The sequence below is a fragment of the Schistocerca cancellata genome, unplaced genomic scaffold (genome assembly GCF_023864275.1).
Source record: "Schistocerca cancellata isolate TAMUIC-IGC-003103 unplaced genomic scaffold, iqSchCanc2.1 HiC_scaffold_641, whole genome shotgun sequence".
Taxonomy (NCBI): domain Eukaryota; kingdom Metazoa; phylum Arthropoda; class Insecta; order Orthoptera; family Acrididae; genus Schistocerca; species Schistocerca cancellata.
Genome location: NW_026046652.1, coordinates 12,984 through 26,981, shown reverse-complemented (window position 1 = coordinate 26,981; position 13,998 = coordinate 12,984). Strand labels below are relative to the sequence as shown.

At 55.6% G+C, this 13,998-nt stretch overlaps 32 non-coding genes across 32 annotated transcripts; 6 read left to right on the top strand and 26 right to left on the bottom strand.

Annotated features, from left to right (window-relative positions):
- Nucleotides 1-61: 61 nt before the first annotated feature.
- Trnam-cau (transfer RNA methionine (anticodon CAU)) lies at nucleotides 62-134 on the bottom strand. The gene has a single exon. It is a non-coding gene; the product is annotated as a tRNA-Met (tRNA).
- Nucleotides 135-516: 382 nt separating this feature from the next.
- Nucleotides 517-587, bottom strand: Trnag-gcc (transfer RNA glycine (anticodon GCC)). Its single transcript has one exon. It is a non-coding gene; the product is annotated as a tRNA-Gly (tRNA).
- Nucleotides 588-910: 323 nt separating this feature from the next.
- Trnag-ucc (transfer RNA glycine (anticodon UCC)) lies at nucleotides 911-982 on the top strand. The gene has a single exon. It is a non-coding gene; the product is annotated as a tRNA-Gly (tRNA).
- Nucleotides 983-1,765: 783 nt separating this feature from the next.
- Nucleotides 1,766-1,839, bottom strand: Trnai-aau (transfer RNA isoleucine (anticodon AAU)). Its single transcript has one exon. It is a non-coding gene; the product is annotated as a tRNA-Ile (tRNA).
- A 198-nt stretch (nucleotides 1,840-2,037) lies between these two features.
- Nucleotides 2,038-2,109, bottom strand: Trnae-uuc (transfer RNA glutamic acid (anticodon UUC)). Its single transcript has one exon. It is a non-coding gene; the product is annotated as a tRNA-Glu (tRNA).
- A 303-nt stretch (nucleotides 2,110-2,412) lies between these two features.
- On the bottom strand, nucleotides 2,413-2,485 carry Trnam-cau (transfer RNA methionine (anticodon CAU)). The gene has a single exon. It is a non-coding gene; the product is annotated as a tRNA-Met (tRNA).
- A 382-nt stretch (nucleotides 2,486-2,867) lies between these two features.
- On the bottom strand, nucleotides 2,868-2,938 carry Trnag-gcc (transfer RNA glycine (anticodon GCC)). Its single transcript has one exon. It is a non-coding gene; the product is annotated as a tRNA-Gly (tRNA).
- Nucleotides 2,939-3,261: 323 nt separating this feature from the next.
- Trnag-ucc (transfer RNA glycine (anticodon UCC)) lies at nucleotides 3,262-3,333 on the top strand. Its single transcript has one exon. It is a non-coding gene; the product is annotated as a tRNA-Gly (tRNA).
- A 612-nt stretch (nucleotides 3,334-3,945) lies between these two features.
- Nucleotides 3,946-4,019, bottom strand: Trnai-aau (transfer RNA isoleucine (anticodon AAU)). The gene has a single exon. It is a non-coding gene; the product is annotated as a tRNA-Ile (tRNA).
- A 198-nt stretch (nucleotides 4,020-4,217) lies between these two features.
- On the bottom strand, nucleotides 4,218-4,289 carry Trnae-uuc (transfer RNA glutamic acid (anticodon UUC)). Its single transcript has one exon. It is a non-coding gene; the product is annotated as a tRNA-Glu (tRNA).
- Nucleotides 4,290-4,592: 303 nt separating this feature from the next.
- On the bottom strand, nucleotides 4,593-4,665 carry Trnam-cau (transfer RNA methionine (anticodon CAU)). The gene has a single exon. It is a non-coding gene; the product is annotated as a tRNA-Met (tRNA).
- Nucleotides 4,666-5,047: 382 nt separating this feature from the next.
- On the bottom strand, nucleotides 5,048-5,118 carry Trnag-gcc (transfer RNA glycine (anticodon GCC)). Its single transcript has one exon. It is a non-coding gene; the product is annotated as a tRNA-Gly (tRNA).
- Nucleotides 5,119-5,441: 323 nt separating this feature from the next.
- Trnag-ucc (transfer RNA glycine (anticodon UCC)) lies at nucleotides 5,442-5,513 on the top strand. Its single transcript has one exon. It is a non-coding gene; the product is annotated as a tRNA-Gly (tRNA).
- Nucleotides 5,514-6,125: 612 nt separating this feature from the next.
- Trnai-aau (transfer RNA isoleucine (anticodon AAU)) lies at nucleotides 6,126-6,199 on the bottom strand. The gene has a single exon. It is a non-coding gene; the product is annotated as a tRNA-Ile (tRNA).
- Nucleotides 6,200-6,397: 198 nt separating this feature from the next.
- On the bottom strand, nucleotides 6,398-6,469 carry Trnae-uuc (transfer RNA glutamic acid (anticodon UUC)). The gene has a single exon. It is a non-coding gene; the product is annotated as a tRNA-Glu (tRNA).
- A 303-nt stretch (nucleotides 6,470-6,772) lies between these two features.
- Nucleotides 6,773-6,845, bottom strand: Trnam-cau (transfer RNA methionine (anticodon CAU)). Its single transcript has one exon. It is a non-coding gene; the product is annotated as a tRNA-Met (tRNA).
- A 382-nt stretch (nucleotides 6,846-7,227) lies between these two features.
- Trnag-gcc (transfer RNA glycine (anticodon GCC)) lies at nucleotides 7,228-7,298 on the bottom strand. The gene has a single exon. It is a non-coding gene; the product is annotated as a tRNA-Gly (tRNA).
- Nucleotides 7,299-7,621: 323 nt separating this feature from the next.
- On the top strand, nucleotides 7,622-7,693 carry Trnag-ucc (transfer RNA glycine (anticodon UCC)). The gene has a single exon. It is a non-coding gene; the product is annotated as a tRNA-Gly (tRNA).
- A 556-nt stretch (nucleotides 7,694-8,249) lies between these two features.
- Nucleotides 8,250-8,323, bottom strand: Trnai-aau (transfer RNA isoleucine (anticodon AAU)). Its single transcript has one exon. It is a non-coding gene; the product is annotated as a tRNA-Ile (tRNA).
- Nucleotides 8,324-8,521: 198 nt separating this feature from the next.
- Trnae-uuc (transfer RNA glutamic acid (anticodon UUC)) lies at nucleotides 8,522-8,593 on the bottom strand. Its single transcript has one exon. It is a non-coding gene; the product is annotated as a tRNA-Glu (tRNA).
- Nucleotides 8,594-8,896: 303 nt separating this feature from the next.
- Trnam-cau (transfer RNA methionine (anticodon CAU)) lies at nucleotides 8,897-8,969 on the bottom strand. Its single transcript has one exon. It is a non-coding gene; the product is annotated as a tRNA-Met (tRNA).
- A 382-nt stretch (nucleotides 8,970-9,351) lies between these two features.
- Trnag-gcc (transfer RNA glycine (anticodon GCC)) lies at nucleotides 9,352-9,422 on the bottom strand. The gene has a single exon. It is a non-coding gene; the product is annotated as a tRNA-Gly (tRNA).
- A 323-nt stretch (nucleotides 9,423-9,745) lies between these two features.
- Nucleotides 9,746-9,817, top strand: Trnag-ucc (transfer RNA glycine (anticodon UCC)). Its single transcript has one exon. It is a non-coding gene; the product is annotated as a tRNA-Gly (tRNA).
- A 612-nt stretch (nucleotides 9,818-10,429) lies between these two features.
- On the bottom strand, nucleotides 10,430-10,503 carry Trnai-aau (transfer RNA isoleucine (anticodon AAU)). The gene has a single exon. It is a non-coding gene; the product is annotated as a tRNA-Ile (tRNA).
- Nucleotides 10,504-10,701: 198 nt separating this feature from the next.
- Trnae-uuc (transfer RNA glutamic acid (anticodon UUC)) lies at nucleotides 10,702-10,773 on the bottom strand. The gene has a single exon. It is a non-coding gene; the product is annotated as a tRNA-Glu (tRNA).
- A 303-nt stretch (nucleotides 10,774-11,076) lies between these two features.
- Trnam-cau (transfer RNA methionine (anticodon CAU)) lies at nucleotides 11,077-11,149 on the bottom strand. The gene has a single exon. It is a non-coding gene; the product is annotated as a tRNA-Met (tRNA).
- A 382-nt stretch (nucleotides 11,150-11,531) lies between these two features.
- On the bottom strand, nucleotides 11,532-11,602 carry Trnag-gcc (transfer RNA glycine (anticodon GCC)). The gene has a single exon. It is a non-coding gene; the product is annotated as a tRNA-Gly (tRNA).
- Nucleotides 11,603-11,925: 323 nt separating this feature from the next.
- Nucleotides 11,926-11,997, top strand: Trnag-ucc (transfer RNA glycine (anticodon UCC)). Its single transcript has one exon. It is a non-coding gene; the product is annotated as a tRNA-Gly (tRNA).
- A 612-nt stretch (nucleotides 11,998-12,609) lies between these two features.
- On the bottom strand, nucleotides 12,610-12,683 carry Trnai-aau (transfer RNA isoleucine (anticodon AAU)). Its single transcript has one exon. It is a non-coding gene; the product is annotated as a tRNA-Ile (tRNA).
- A 198-nt stretch (nucleotides 12,684-12,881) lies between these two features.
- Trnae-uuc (transfer RNA glutamic acid (anticodon UUC)) lies at nucleotides 12,882-12,953 on the bottom strand. Its single transcript has one exon. It is a non-coding gene; the product is annotated as a tRNA-Glu (tRNA).
- Nucleotides 12,954-13,256: 303 nt separating this feature from the next.
- Nucleotides 13,257-13,329, bottom strand: Trnam-cau (transfer RNA methionine (anticodon CAU)). Its single transcript has one exon. It is a non-coding gene; the product is annotated as a tRNA-Met (tRNA).
- A 382-nt stretch (nucleotides 13,330-13,711) lies between these two features.
- On the bottom strand, nucleotides 13,712-13,782 carry Trnag-gcc (transfer RNA glycine (anticodon GCC)). Its single transcript has one exon. It is a non-coding gene; the product is annotated as a tRNA-Gly (tRNA).
- Nucleotides 13,783-13,998: the final 216 nt, after the last annotated feature.

Here is a 13,998-nt window from a genome sequence, read left to right as displayed (position 1 = left end):
ACAAACAAGAAATAAGTTCGAGCACTAGCGACAGCACCACCGTGACTCACAGAAAATTAAATGCCCCGGGTGAGAATCGAACTCACGACCTTAAAATTATGAGACTTACGCGCTGCCTACTGCGCTACCGAGGCAGGGGGACGGGGGGAGACCGCTGGTCCTGGAATCTGGGTAAGCAGCGTACCCAATGTTAGACGCAGAGATACACTACTTCGTGGTTAACGCGTTCTGTTGCTACACGTGCATTGCCGGCCCAGTTGATTGCGGTGTTGCTGCAGCTTTTGCAACCATAGGCAGCACTCCCCGTCGTTCAAGTTCAATGCCTCGGAGGCACCTGGACACAGCAACTTGTGAGGCCAGGCCGACGCCAGTCCGTAGAACATGACGCGAGCGTCCGAGTGGGGAACCGCGCGTGCTGCGTTCTCGTTTCTTCTCAAGGGAATCCCGCTATACATTCTTGTGGATCGTGCATCTCAAGCGCGCAAGTCACACGGCACCGCGGGAAAAGCAAAATGATGCATCGGCCGGGAATCGAACCCGGGCCGCCCGCGTGGCAGGCGAGCATTCTACCACTGAACCACCGATGCTCAGCTAGTTCACAGCTTCCTGGTGCTTTCCGCTGCAGACGTCTGAGGGGAAAGTGGGACTGCCGTCCAGCGCCGTCGCATCCTCTCGAGAGAATGCTACAGACGCTGAATCCTGCACTGCACTGCTTAAAAATGATCGTCTAAGTACTCTTGCGGCGCACGCACGCGACGACTCTTGCCAAAGGACGCGAAATGTGCGTAGAGACGCTGCCTGGATGAGCTCGCCTACCCCGTAACGCGCCTACAGCTACGACCACCTTCAGGCGCCGCTGACAGGCGGGAAGCAGACACAGCGCGGCTCGCGAGGCGCGGAAGGCAACTGTGCGGTGGTGGTGTAATGGTCAGCATAGTTGCCTTCCAAGCAGTTGATCCGGGTTCGATTCCCGGCCACCGCAGCAGGCTTTTACTTTTGCGTATAAGTACTTTTGCCACGCGTCCTTAAATTAATGTTTCTTTCCCCATCTTACTCGCTGCAGGCCACCCTATAGCGTGTGCGTCGATTCCCCTTGAGTCTCGACTTGTCTCGACTTTGCTCAGCTGACGCGAGAGCTGACGCTCTCCAGTCGGCCTATATCAACACGACAAGCACGAGAAACGACTGAGAGAGGCAAGGAGAGGCGAGGCGGTGGACACACAGCACGCCGCTTCATTACACGGTGGCGTCTCCCTGACTGAATCGGGCTGCAGCTGCGAAAAGAAAGGAGAAAGACAAATAGGAAGCTGACGCTCTCCAGTCGGCCTATATCAACACGACAAGCACGAGAAACGACTGAGAGAGGCAAGGAGAGGCGAGGCGGTGGACACACAGCACGCCGCTTCATTACACGGTGGCGTCTCCCTGACTGAATCGGGCTGCAGCTGCGAAAAGAAAGGAGAAAGACAAATAGGAAGCAAAATTGCCAACAGTACCCTGCGTTCCCATGCGGTCACCCGCCCAAGCACTGACAGGGGCCAAAGTTGTTACACGTCGGCAATCGGACATTTTCTTTCGTTTTCTCTTTGCCGTATCAGAACCAGCGTATTCAACATATTGTGGCCTTTGCCGAGCGAATGCTGTAGCGCTTGCCGACAAGTCGGGTTCGGATCCTCTGTCAACGTCCACGCAGGGCGATGATCTTTTGGCCATCACACTCGCCAGCTGAAATCGGCGCTGCCTTTTCGTAGTAGTAAAAGCGTACTGGCCCGTGGGGGGATCGAACCCACGACCTTCGCGTTATTAGCACGACGCTCTAACCAACTGAGCTAACGGGCCTCGACGCGGACGGTTGCTCAGCCCTACGCTGGAAACACGTGGCATGAAGCCACACGCCACTTCTAGGGTCACTGTGTGCCTGCTCCGCTCGTCCATGTTCTGCTGGCGGTCATGAAACAGTAGCTGAATTGCGAACAGGACGGGAAACGGCAGCACGCACAGCTGAAACTTGAGACGATTCGTGTGGAAAAAATTCCGTTCCGGTACCGGGAATCGAACCCGGGCCTCCTGGGTGAAAGCCAGGTATCCTAGCCACTAGACCACACCGGAGTTCGGCGTTCGTTGGACGGATCGGATGGTCTCTCGCACATTTCGTGCCGAGTCCCGCGTCGGCACCCTTCTCTCTTTGCGAGCGTCTTTGCGCATACTGACTGGCAAGGCGCGCACCTCAAAAGTCTCAGAGCAATGCATTTGGCTTCTTGCTCTACTGGGAGAAGAGGAAAAGGAAAGCTGTAAGTATCAATAACAGGAAGTAAACATTTTCTCGCTGAAGCGTTGAAACGTTGTGGATAACAAACAAGAAATAAGTTCGAGCACTAGCGACAGCACCACCGTGACTCACAGAAAATTAAATGCCCCGGGTGAGAATCGAACTCACGACCTTAAAATTATGAGACTTACGCGCTGCCTACTGCGCTACCGAGGCAGGGGGACGGGGGGAGACCGCTGGTCCTGGAATCTGGGTAAGCAGCGTACCCAATGTTAGACGCAGAGATACACTACTTCGTGGTTAACGCGTTCTGTTGCTACACGTGCATTGCCGGCCCAGTTGATTGCGGTGTTGCTGCAGCTTTTGCAACCATAGGCAGCACTCCCCGTCGTTCAAGTTCAATGCCTCGGAGGCACCTGGACACAGCAACTTGTGAGGCCAGGCCGACGCCAGTCCGTAGAACATGACGCGAGCGTCCGAGTGGGGAACCGCGCGTGCTGCGTTCTCGTTTCTTCTCAAGGGAATCCCGCTATACATTCTTGTGGATCGTGCATCTCAAGCGCGCAAGTCACACGGCACCGCGGGAAAAGCAAAATGATGCATCGGCCGGGAATCGAACCCGGGCCGCCCGCGTGGCAGGCGAGCATTCTACCACTGAACCACCGATGCTCAGCTAGTTCACAGCTTCCTGGTGCTTTCCGCTGCAGACGTCTGAGGGGAAAGTGGGACTGCCGTCCAGCGCCGTCGCATCCTCTCGAGAGAATGCTACAGACGCTGAATCCTGCACTGCACTGCTTAAAAATGATCGTCTAAGTACTCTTGCGGCGCACGCACGCGACGACTCTTGCCAAAGGACGCGAAATGTGCGTAGAGACGCTGCCTGGATGAGCTCGCCTACCCCGTAACGCGCCTACAGCTACGACCACCTTCAGGCGCCGCTGACAGGCGGGAAGCAGACACAGCGCGGCTCGCGAGGCGCGGAAGGCAACTGTGCGGTGGTGGTGTAATGGTCAGCATAGTTGCCTTCCAAGCAGTTGATCCGGGTTCGATTCCCGGCCACCGCAGCAGGCTTTTACTTTTGCGTATAAGTACTTTTGCCACGCGTCCTTAAATTAATGTTTCTTTCCCCATCTTACTCGCTGCAGGCCACCCTATAGCGTGTGCGTCGATTCCCCTTGAGTCTCGACTTGTCTCGACTTTGCTCAGCTGACGCGAGAGCTGACGCTCTCCAGTCGGCCTATATCAACACGACAAGCACGAGAAACGACTGAGAGAGGCAAGGAGAGGCGAGGCGGTGGACACACAGCACGCCGCTTCATTACACGGTGGCGTCTCCCTGACTGAATCGGGCTGCAGCTGCGAAAAGAAAGGAGAAAGACAAATAGGAAGCAAAATTGCCAACAGTACCCTGCGTTCCCATGCGGTCACCCGCCCAAGCACTGACAGGGGCCAAAGTTGTTACACGTCGGCAATCGGACATTTTCTTTCGTTTTCTCTTTGCCGTATCAGAACCAGCGTATTCAACATATTGTGGCCATTGCCGAGCGAATGCTGTAGCGCTTGCCGACAAGTCGGGTTCGGATCCTCTGTCAACGTCCACGCAGGGCGATGATCTTTTGGCCATCACACTCGCCAGCTGAAATCGGCGCTGCCTTTTCGTAGTAGTAAAAGCGTACTGGCCCGTGGGGGGATCGAACCCACGACCTTCGCGTTATTAGCACGACGCTCTAACCAACTGAGCTAACGGGCCTCGACGCGGACGGTTGCTCAGCCCTACGCTGGAAACACGTGGCATGAAGCCACACGCCACTTCTAGGGTCACTGTGTGCCTGCTCCGCTCGTCCATGTTCTGCTGGCGGTCATGAAACAGTAGCTGAATTGCGAACAGGACGGGAAACGGCAGCACGCACAGCTGAAACTTGAGACGATTCGTGTGGAAAAAATTCCGTTCCGGTACCGGGAATCGAACCCGGGCCTCCTGGGTGAAAGCCAGGTATCCTAGCCACTAGACCACACCGGAGTTCGGCGTTCGTTGGACGGATCGGATGGTCTCTCGCACATTTCGTGCCGAGTCCCGCGTCGGCACCCTTCTCTCTTTGCGAGCGTCTTTGCGCATACTGACTGGCAAGGCGCGCACCTCAAAAGTCTCAGAGCAATGCATTTGGCTTCTTGCTCTACTGGGAGAAGAGGAAAAGGAAAGCTGTAAGTATCAATAACAGGAAGTAAACATTTTCTCGCTGAAGCGTTGAAACGTTGTGGATAACAAACAAGAAATAAGTTCGAGCACTAGCGACAGCACCACCGTGACTCACAGAAAATTAAATGCCCCGGGTGAGAATCGAACTCACGACCTTAAAATTATGAGACTTACGCGCTGCCTACTGCGCTACCGAGGCAGGGGGACGGGGGGAGACCGCTGGTCCTGGAATCTGGGTAAGCAGCGTACCCAATGTTAGACGCAGAGATACACTACTTCGTGGTTAACGCGTTCTGTTGCTACACGTGCATTGCCGGCCCAGTTGATTGCGGTGTTGCTGCAGCTTTTGCAACCATAGGCAGCACTCCCCGTCGTTCAAGTTCAATGCCTCGGAGGCACCTGGACACAGCAACTTGTGAGGCCAGGCCGACGCCAGTCCGTAGAACATGACGCGAGCGTCCGAGTGGGGAACCGCGCGTGCTGCGTTCTCGTTTCTTCTCAAGGGAATCCCGCTATACATTCTTGTGGATCGTGCATCTCAAGCGCGCAAGTCACACGGCACCGCGGGAAAAGCAAAATGATGCATCGGCCGGGAATCGAACCCGGGCCGCCCGCGTGGCAGGCGAGCATTCTACCACTGAACCACCGATGCTCAGCTAGTTCACAGCTTCCTGGTGCTTTCCGCTGCAGACGTCTGAGGGGAAAGTGGGACTGCCGTCCAGCGCCGTCGCATCCTCTCGAGAGAATGCTACAGACGCTGAATCCTGCACTGCACTGCTTAAAAATGATCGTCTAAGTACTCTTGCGGCGCACGCACGCGACGACTCTTGCCAAAGGACGCGAAATGTGCGTAGAGACGCTGCCTGGATGAGCTCGCCTACCCCGTAACGCGCCTACAGCTACGACCACCTTCAGGCGCCGCTGACAGGCGGGAAGCAGACACAGCGCGGCTCGCGAGGCGCGGAAGGCAACTGTGCGGTGGTGGTGTAATGGTCAGCATAGTTGCCTTCCAAGCAGTTGATCCGGGTTCGATTCCCGGCCACCGCAGCAGGCTTTTACTTTTGCGTATAAGTACTTTTGCCACGCGTCCTTAAATTAATGTTTCTTTCCCCATCTTACTCGCTGCAGGCCACCCTATAGCGTGTGCGTCGATTCCCCTTGAGTCTCGACTTGTCTCGACTTTGCTCAGCTGACGCGAGAGCTGACGCTCTCCAGTCGGCCTATATCAACACGACAAGCACGAGAAACGACTGAGAGAGGCAAGGAGAGGCGAGGCGGTGGACACACAGCACGCCGCTTCATTACACGGTGGCGTCTCCCTGACTGAATCGGGCTGCAGCTGCGAAAAGAAAGGAGAAAGACAAATAGGAAGCAAAATTGCCAACAGTACCCTGCGTTCCCATGCGGTCACCCGCCCAAGCACTGACAGGGGCCAAAGTTGTTACACGTCGGCAATCGGACATTTTCTTTCGTTTTCTCTTTGCCGTATCAGAACCAGCGTATTCAACATATTGTGGCCATTGCCGAGCGAATGCTGTAGCGCTTGCCGACAAGTCGGGTTCGGATCCTCTGTCAACGTCCACGCAGGGCGATGATCTTTTGGCCATCACACTCGCCAGCTGAAATCGGCGCTGCCTTTTCGTAGTAGTAAAAGCGTACTGGCCCGTGGGGGGATCGAACCCACGACCTTCGCGTTATTAGCACGACGCTCTAACCAACTGAGCTAACGGGCCTCGACGCGGACGGTTGCTCAGCCCTACGCTGGAAACACGTGGCATGAAGCCACACGCCACTTCTAGGGTCACTGTGTGCCTGCTCCGCTCGTCCATGTTCTGCTGGCGGTCATGAAACAGTAGCTGAATTGCGAACAGGACGGGAAACGGCAGCACGCACAGCTGAAACTTGAGACGATTCGTGTGGAAAAAATTCCGTTCCGGTACCGGGAATCGAACCCGGGCCTCCTGGGTGAAAGCCAGGTATCCTAGCCACTAGACCACACCAGAGTTCGGCGTTCGTTGGACGGATCGGATGGTCTCTCGCACATTTCGTGCCGAGTCCCGCGTCGGCACCCTTCTCTCTTTGCGAGCGTCTTTGCGCATACTGACTGGCAAGGCGCGCACCTCAAAAGTCTCAGAGCAATGCATTTGGCTTCTTGCTCTACTGGGAGAAGAGGAAAAGGAAAGCTGTAAGTATCAATAACAGGAAGTAAACATTTTCTCGCTGAAGCGTTGAAACGTTGTGGATAACAAACAAGAAATAAGTTCGAGCACTAGCGACAGCACCACCGTGACTCACAGAAAATTAAATGCCCCGGGTGAGAATCGAACTCACGACCTTAAAATTATGAGACTTACGCGCTGCCTACTGCGCTACCGAGGCAGGGGGACGGGGGGAGACCGCTGGTCCTGGAATCTGGGTAAGCAGCGTACCCAATGTTAGACGCAGAGATACACTACTTCGTGGTTAACGCGTTCTGTTGCTACACGTGCATTGCCGGCCCAGTTGATTGCGGTGTTGCTGCAGCTTTTGCAACCATAGGCAGCACTCCCCGTCGTTCAAGTTCAATGCCTCGGAGGCACCTGGACACAGCAACTTGTGAGGCCAGGCCGACGCCAGTCCGTAGAACATGACGCGAGCGTCCGAGTGGGGAACCGCGCGTGCTGCGTTCTCGTTTCTTCTCAAGGGAATCCCGCTATACATTCTTGTGGATCGTGCATCTCAAGCGCGCAAGTCACACGGCACCGCGGGAAAAGCAAAATGATGCATCGGCCGGGAATCGAACCCGGGCCGCCCGCGTGGCAGGCGAGCATTCTACCACTGAACCACCGATGCTCAGCTAGTTCACAGCTTCCTGGTGCTTTCCGCTGCAGACGTCTGAGGGGAAAGTGGGACTGCCGTCCAGCGCCGTCGCATCCTCTCGAGAGAATGCTACAGACGCTGAATCCTGCACTGCACTGCTTAAAAATGATCGTCTAAGTACTCTTGCGGCGCACGCACGCGACGACTCTTGCCAAAGGACGCGAAATGTGCGTAGAGACGCTGCCTGGATGAGCTCGCCTACCCCGTAACGCGCCTACAGCTACGACCACCTTCAGGCGCCGCTGACAGGCGGGAAGCAGACACAGCGCGGCTCGCGAGGCGCGGAAGGCAACTGTGCGGTGGTGGTGTAATGGTCAGCATAGTTGCCTTCCAAGCAGTTGATCCGGGTTCGATTCCCGGCCACCGCAGCAGGCTTTTACTTTTGCGTATAAGTACTTTTGCCACGCGTCCTTAAATTAATGTTTCTTTCCCCATCTTACTCGACTTTGCTCAGCTGACGCGAGAGCTGACGCTCTCCAGTCGGCCTATATCAACACGACAAGCACGAGAAACGACTGAGAGAGGCAAGGAGAGGCGAGGCGGTGGACACACAGCACGCCGCTTCATTACACGGTGGCGTCTCCCTGACTGAATCGGGCTGCAGCTGCGAAAAGAAAGGAGAAAGACAAATAGGAAGCAAAATTGCCAACAGTACCCTGCGTTCCCATGCGGTCACCCGCCCAAGCACTGACAGGGGCCAAAGTTGTTACACGTCGGCAATCGGACATTTTCTTTCGTTTTCTCTTTGCCGTATCAGAACCAGCGTATTCAACATATTGTGGCCATTGCCGAGCGAATGCTGTAGCGCTTGCCGACAAGTCGGGTTCGGATCCTCTGTCAACGTCCACGCAGGGCGATGATCTTTTGGCCATCACACTCGCCAGCTGAAATCGGCGCTGCCTTTTCGTAGTAGTAAAAGCGTACTGGCCCGTGGGGGGATCGAACCCACGACCTTCGCGTTATTAGCACGACGCTCTAACCAACTGAGCTAACGGGCCTCGACGCGGACGGTTGCTCAGCCCTACGCTGGAAACACGTGGCATGAAGCCACACGCCACTTCTAGGGTCACTGTGTGCCTGCTCCGCTCGTCCATGTTCTGCTGGCGGTCATGAAACAGTAGCTGAATTGCGAACAGGACGGGAAACGGCAGCACGCACAGCTGAAACTTGAGACGATTCGTGTGGAAAAAATTCCGTTCCGGTACCGGGAATCGAACCCGGGCCTCCTGGGTGAAAGCCAGGTATCCTAGCCACTAGACCACACCGGAGTTCGGCGTTCGTTGGACGGATCGGATGGTCTCTCGCACATTTCGTGCCGAGTCCCGCGTCGGCACCCTTCTCTCTTTGCGAGCGTCTTTGCGCATACTGACTGGCAAGGCGCGCACCTCAAAAGTCTCAGAGCAATGCATTTGGCTTCTTGCTCTACTGGGAGAAGAGGAAAAGGAAAGCTGTAAGTATCAATAACAGGAAGTAAACATTTTCTCGCTGAAGCGTTGAAACGTTGTGGATAACAAACAAGAAATAAGTTCGAGCACTAGCGACAGCACCACCGTGACTCACAGAAAATTAAATGCCCCGGGTGAGAATCGAACTCACGACCTTAAAATTATGAGACTTACGCGCTGCCTACTGCGCTACCGAGGCAGGGGGACGGGGGGAGACCGCTGGTCCTGGAATCTGGGTAAGCAGCGTACCCAATGTTAGACGCAGAGATACACTACTTCGTGGTTAACGCGTTCTGTTGCTACACGTGCATTGCCGGCCCAGTTGATTGCGGTGTTGCTGCAGCTTTTGCAACCATAGGCAGCACTCCCCGTCGTTCAAGTTCAATGCCTCGGAGGCACCTGGACACAGCAACTTGTGAGGCCAGGCCGACGCCAGTCCGTAGAACATGACGCGAGCGTCCGAGTGGGGAACCGCGCGTGCTGCGTTCTCGTTTCTTCTCAAGGGAATCCCGCTATACATTCTTGTGGATCGTGCATCTCAAGCGCGCAAGTCACACGGCACCGCGGGAAAAGCAAAATGATGCATCGGCCGGGAATCGAACCCGGGCCGCCCGCGTGGCAGGCGAGCATTCTACCACTGAACCACCGATGCTCAGCTAGTTCACAGCTTCCTGGTGCTTTCCGCTGCAGACGTCTGAGGGGAAAGTGGGACTGCCGTCCAGCGCCGTCGCATCCTCTCGAGAGAATGCTACAGACGCTGAATCCTGCACTGCACTGCTTAAAAATGATCGTCTAAGTACTCTTGCGGCGCACGCACGCGACGACTCTTGCCAAAGGACGCGAAATGTGCGTAGAGACGCTGCCTGGATGAGCTCGCCTACCCCGTAACGCGCCTACAGCTACGACCACCTTCAGGCGCCGCTGACAGGCGGGAAGCAGACACAGCGCGGCTCGCGAGGCGCGGAAGGCAACTGTGCGGTGGTGGTGTAATGGTCAGCATAGTTGCCTTCCAAGCAGTTGATCCGGGTTCGATTCCCGGCCACCGCAGCAGGCTTTTACTTTTGCGTATAAGTACTTTTGCCACGCGTCCTTAAATTAATGTTTCTTTCCCCATCTTACTCGCTGCAGGCCACCCTATAGCGTGTGCGTCGATTCCCCTTGAGTCTCGACTTGTCTCGACTTTGCTCAGCTGACGCGAGAGCTGACGCTCTCCAGTCGGCCTATATCAACACGACAAGCACGAGAAACGACTGAGAGAGGCAAGGAGAGGCGAGGCGGTGGACACACAGCACGCCGCTTCATTACACGGTGGCGTCTCCCTGACTGAATCGGGCTGCAGCTGCGAAAAGAAAGGAGAAAGACAAATAGGAAGCAAAATTGCCAACAGTACCCTGCGTTCCCATGCGGTCACCCGCCCAAGCACTGACAGGGGCCAAAGTTGTTACACGTCGGCAATCGGACATTTTCTTTCGTTTTCTCTTTGCCGTATCAGAACCAGCGTATTCAACATATTGTGGCCATTGCCGAGCGAATGCTGTAGCGCTTGCCGACAAGTCGGGTTCGGATCCTCTGTCAACGTCCACGCAGGGCGATGATCTTTTGGCCATCACACTCGCCAGCTGAAATCGGCGCTGCCTTTTCGTAGTAGTAAAAGCGTACTGGCCCGTGGGGGGATCGAACCCACGACCTTCGCGTTATTAGCACGACGCTCTAACCAACTGAGCTAACGGGCCTCGACGCGGACGGTTGCTCAGCCCTACGCTGGAAACACGTGGCATGAAGCCACACGCCACTTCTAGGGTCACTGTGTGCCTGCTCCGCTCGTCCATGTTCTGCTGGCGGTCATGAAACAGTAGCTGAATTGCGAACAGGACGGGAAACGGCAGCACGCACAGCTGAAACTTGAGACGATTCGTGTGGAAAAAATTCCGTTCCGGTACCGGGAATCGAACCCGGGCCTCCTGGGTGAAAGCCAGGTATCCTAGCCACTAGACCACACCGGAGTTCGGCGTTCGTTGGACGGATCGGATGGTCTCTCGCACATTTCGTGCCGAGTCCCGCGTCGGCACCCTTCTCTCTTTGCGAGCGTCTTTGCGCATACTGACTGGCAAGGCGCGCACCTCAAAAGTCTCAGAGCAATGCATTTGGCTTCTTGCTCTACTGGGAGAAGAGGAAAAGGAAAGCTGTAAGTATCAATAACAGGAAGTAAACATTTTCTCGCTGAAGCGTTGAAACGTTGTGGATAACAAACAAGAAATAAGTTCGAGCACTAGCGACAGCACCACCGTGACTCACAGAAAATTAAATGCCCCGGGTGAGAATCGAACTCACGACCTTAAAATTATGAGACTTACGCGCTGCCTACTGCGCTACCGAGGCAGGGGGACGGGGGGAGACCGCTGGTCCTGGAATCTGGGTAAGCAGCGTACCCAATGTTAGACGCAGAGATACACTACTTCGTGGTTAACGCGTTCTGTTGCTACACGTGCATTGCCGGCCCAGTTGATTGCGGTGTTGCTGCAGCTTTTGCAACCATAGGCAGCACTCCCCGTCGTTCAAGTTCAATGCCTCGGAGGCACCTGGACACAGCAACTTGTGAGGCCAGGCCGACGCCAGTCCGTAGAACATGACGCGAGCGTCCGAGTGGGGAACCGCGCGTGCTGCGTTCTCGTTTCTTCTCAAGGGAATCCCGCTATACATTCTTGTGGATCGTGCATCTCAAGCGCGCAAGTCACACGGCACCGCGGGAAAAGCAAAATGATGCATCGGCCGGGAATCGAACCCGGGCCGCCCGCGTGGCAGGCGAGCATTCTACCACTGAACCACCGATGCTCAGCTAGTTCACAGCTTCCTGGTGCTTTCCGCTGCAGACGTCTGAGGGGAAAGTGGGACTGCCGTCCAGCGCCGTCGCATCCTCTCGAGAGAATGCTACAGACGCTGAATCCTGCACTGCACTGCTTAAAAATGATCGTCTAAGTACTCTTGCGGCGCACGCACGCGACGACTCTTGCCAAAGGACGCGAAATGTGCGTAGAGACGCTGCCTGGATGAGCTCGCCTACCCCGTAACGCGCCTACAGCTACGACCACCTTCAGGCGCCGCTGACAGGCGGGAAGCAGACACAGCGCGGCTCGCGAGGCGCGGAAGGCAACTGTGCGGTGGTGGTGTAATGGTCAGCATAGTTGCCTTCCAAGCAGTTGATCCGGGTTCGATTCCCGGCCACCGCAGCAGGCTTTTACTTTTGCGTATAAGTACTTTTGCCACGCGTCCTTAAATTAATGTTTCTTTCCCCATCTTACTCGCTGCAGGCCACCCTATAGCGTGTGCGTCGATTCCCCTTGAGTCTCGACTTGTCTCGACTTTGCTCAGCTGACGCGAGAGCTGACGCTCTCCAGTCGGCCTATATCAACACGACAAGCACGAGAAACGACTGAGAGAGGCAAGGAGAGGCGAGGCGGTGGACACACAGCACGCCGCTTCATTACACGGTGGCGTCTCCCTGACTGAATCGGGCTGCAGCTGCGAAAAGAAAGGAGAAAGACAAATAGGAAGCAAAATTGCCAACAGTACCCTGCGTTCCCATGCGGTCACCCGCCCAAGCACTGACAGGGGCCAAAGTTGTTACACGTCGGCAATCGGACATTTTCTTTCGTTTTCTCTTTGCCGTATCAGAACCAGCGTATTCAACATATTGTGGCCATTGCCGAGCGAATGCTGTAGCGCTTGCCGACAAGTCGGGTTCGGATCCTCTGTCAACGTCCACGCAGGGCGATGATCTTTTGGCCATCACACTCGCCAGCTGAAATCGGCGCTGCCTTTTCGTAGTAGTAAAAGCGTACTGGCCCGTGGGGGGATCGACCCCACGACCTTCGCGTTATTAGCACGACGCTCTAACCAACTGAGCTAACGGGCCTCGACGCGGACGGTTGCTCAGCCCTACGCTGGAAACACGTGGCATGAAGCCACACGCCACTTCTAGGGTCACTGTGTGCCTGCTCCGCTCGTCCATGTTCTGCTGGCGGTCATGAAACAGTAGCTGAATTGCGAACAGGACGGGAAACGGCAGCACGCACAGCTGAAACTTGAGACGATTCGTGTGGAAAAAATTCCGTTCCGGTACCGGGAATCGAACCCGGGCCTCCTGGGTGAAAGCCAGGTATCCTAGCCACTAGACCACACCGGAGTTCGGCGTTCGTTGGACGGATCGGATGGTCTCTCGCACATTTCGTGCCGAGTCCCGCGTCGGCACCCTTCTCTCTTTGCGAGCGTCTTTGCGCATACTGACTGGCAAGGCGCGCACCTCAAAAGTCTCAGAGCAATGCATTTGGCTTCTTGCTCTACTGGGAGAAGAGGAAAAGGAAAGCTGTAAGTATCAATAACAGGAAGTAAACATTTTCTCGCTGAAGCGTTGAAACGTTGTGGATAACAAACAAGAAATAAGTTCGAGCACTAGCGACAGCACCACCGTGACTCACAGAAAATTAAATGCCCCGGGTGAGAATCGAACTCACGACCTTAAAATTATGAGACTTACGCGCTGCCTACTGCGCTACCGAGGCAGGGGGACGGGGGGAGACCGCTGGTCCTGGAATCTGGGTAAGCAGCGTACCCAATGTTAGACGCAGAGATACACTACTTCGTGGTTAACGCGTTCTGTTGCTACACGTGCATTGCCGGCCCAGTTGATTGCGGTGTTGCTGCAGCTTTTGCAACCATAGGCAGCACTCCCCGTCGTTCAAGTTCAATGCCTCGGAGGCACCTGGACACAGCAACTTGTGAGGCCAGGCCGACGCCAGTCCGTAGAACATGACGCGAGCGTCCGAGTGGGGAACCGCGCGTGCTGCGTTCTCGTTTCTTCTCAAGGGAATCCCGCTATACATTCTTGTGGATCGTGCATCTCAAGCGCGCAAGGCACACGGCACCGCGGGAAAAGCAAAATGATGCATCGGCCGGGAATCGAACCCGGGCCGCCCGCGTGGCAGGCGAGCATTCTACCACTGAACCACCGATGCTCAGCTAGTTCACAGCTTCCTGGTGCTTTCCGCTGCAGACGTCTGAGGGGAAAGTGGGACTGCCGTCCAGCGCCGTCGCATCCTCTCGAGAGAATGCTACAGACGCTGAATCCTGCACTGCACTGCTTAAAAATGATCGTCTAAGTACTCTTGCGGCGCACGCACGCGACGACTCTTGCCAAAGGACGCGAAATGTGCGTAGAGACGCTGCCTGGA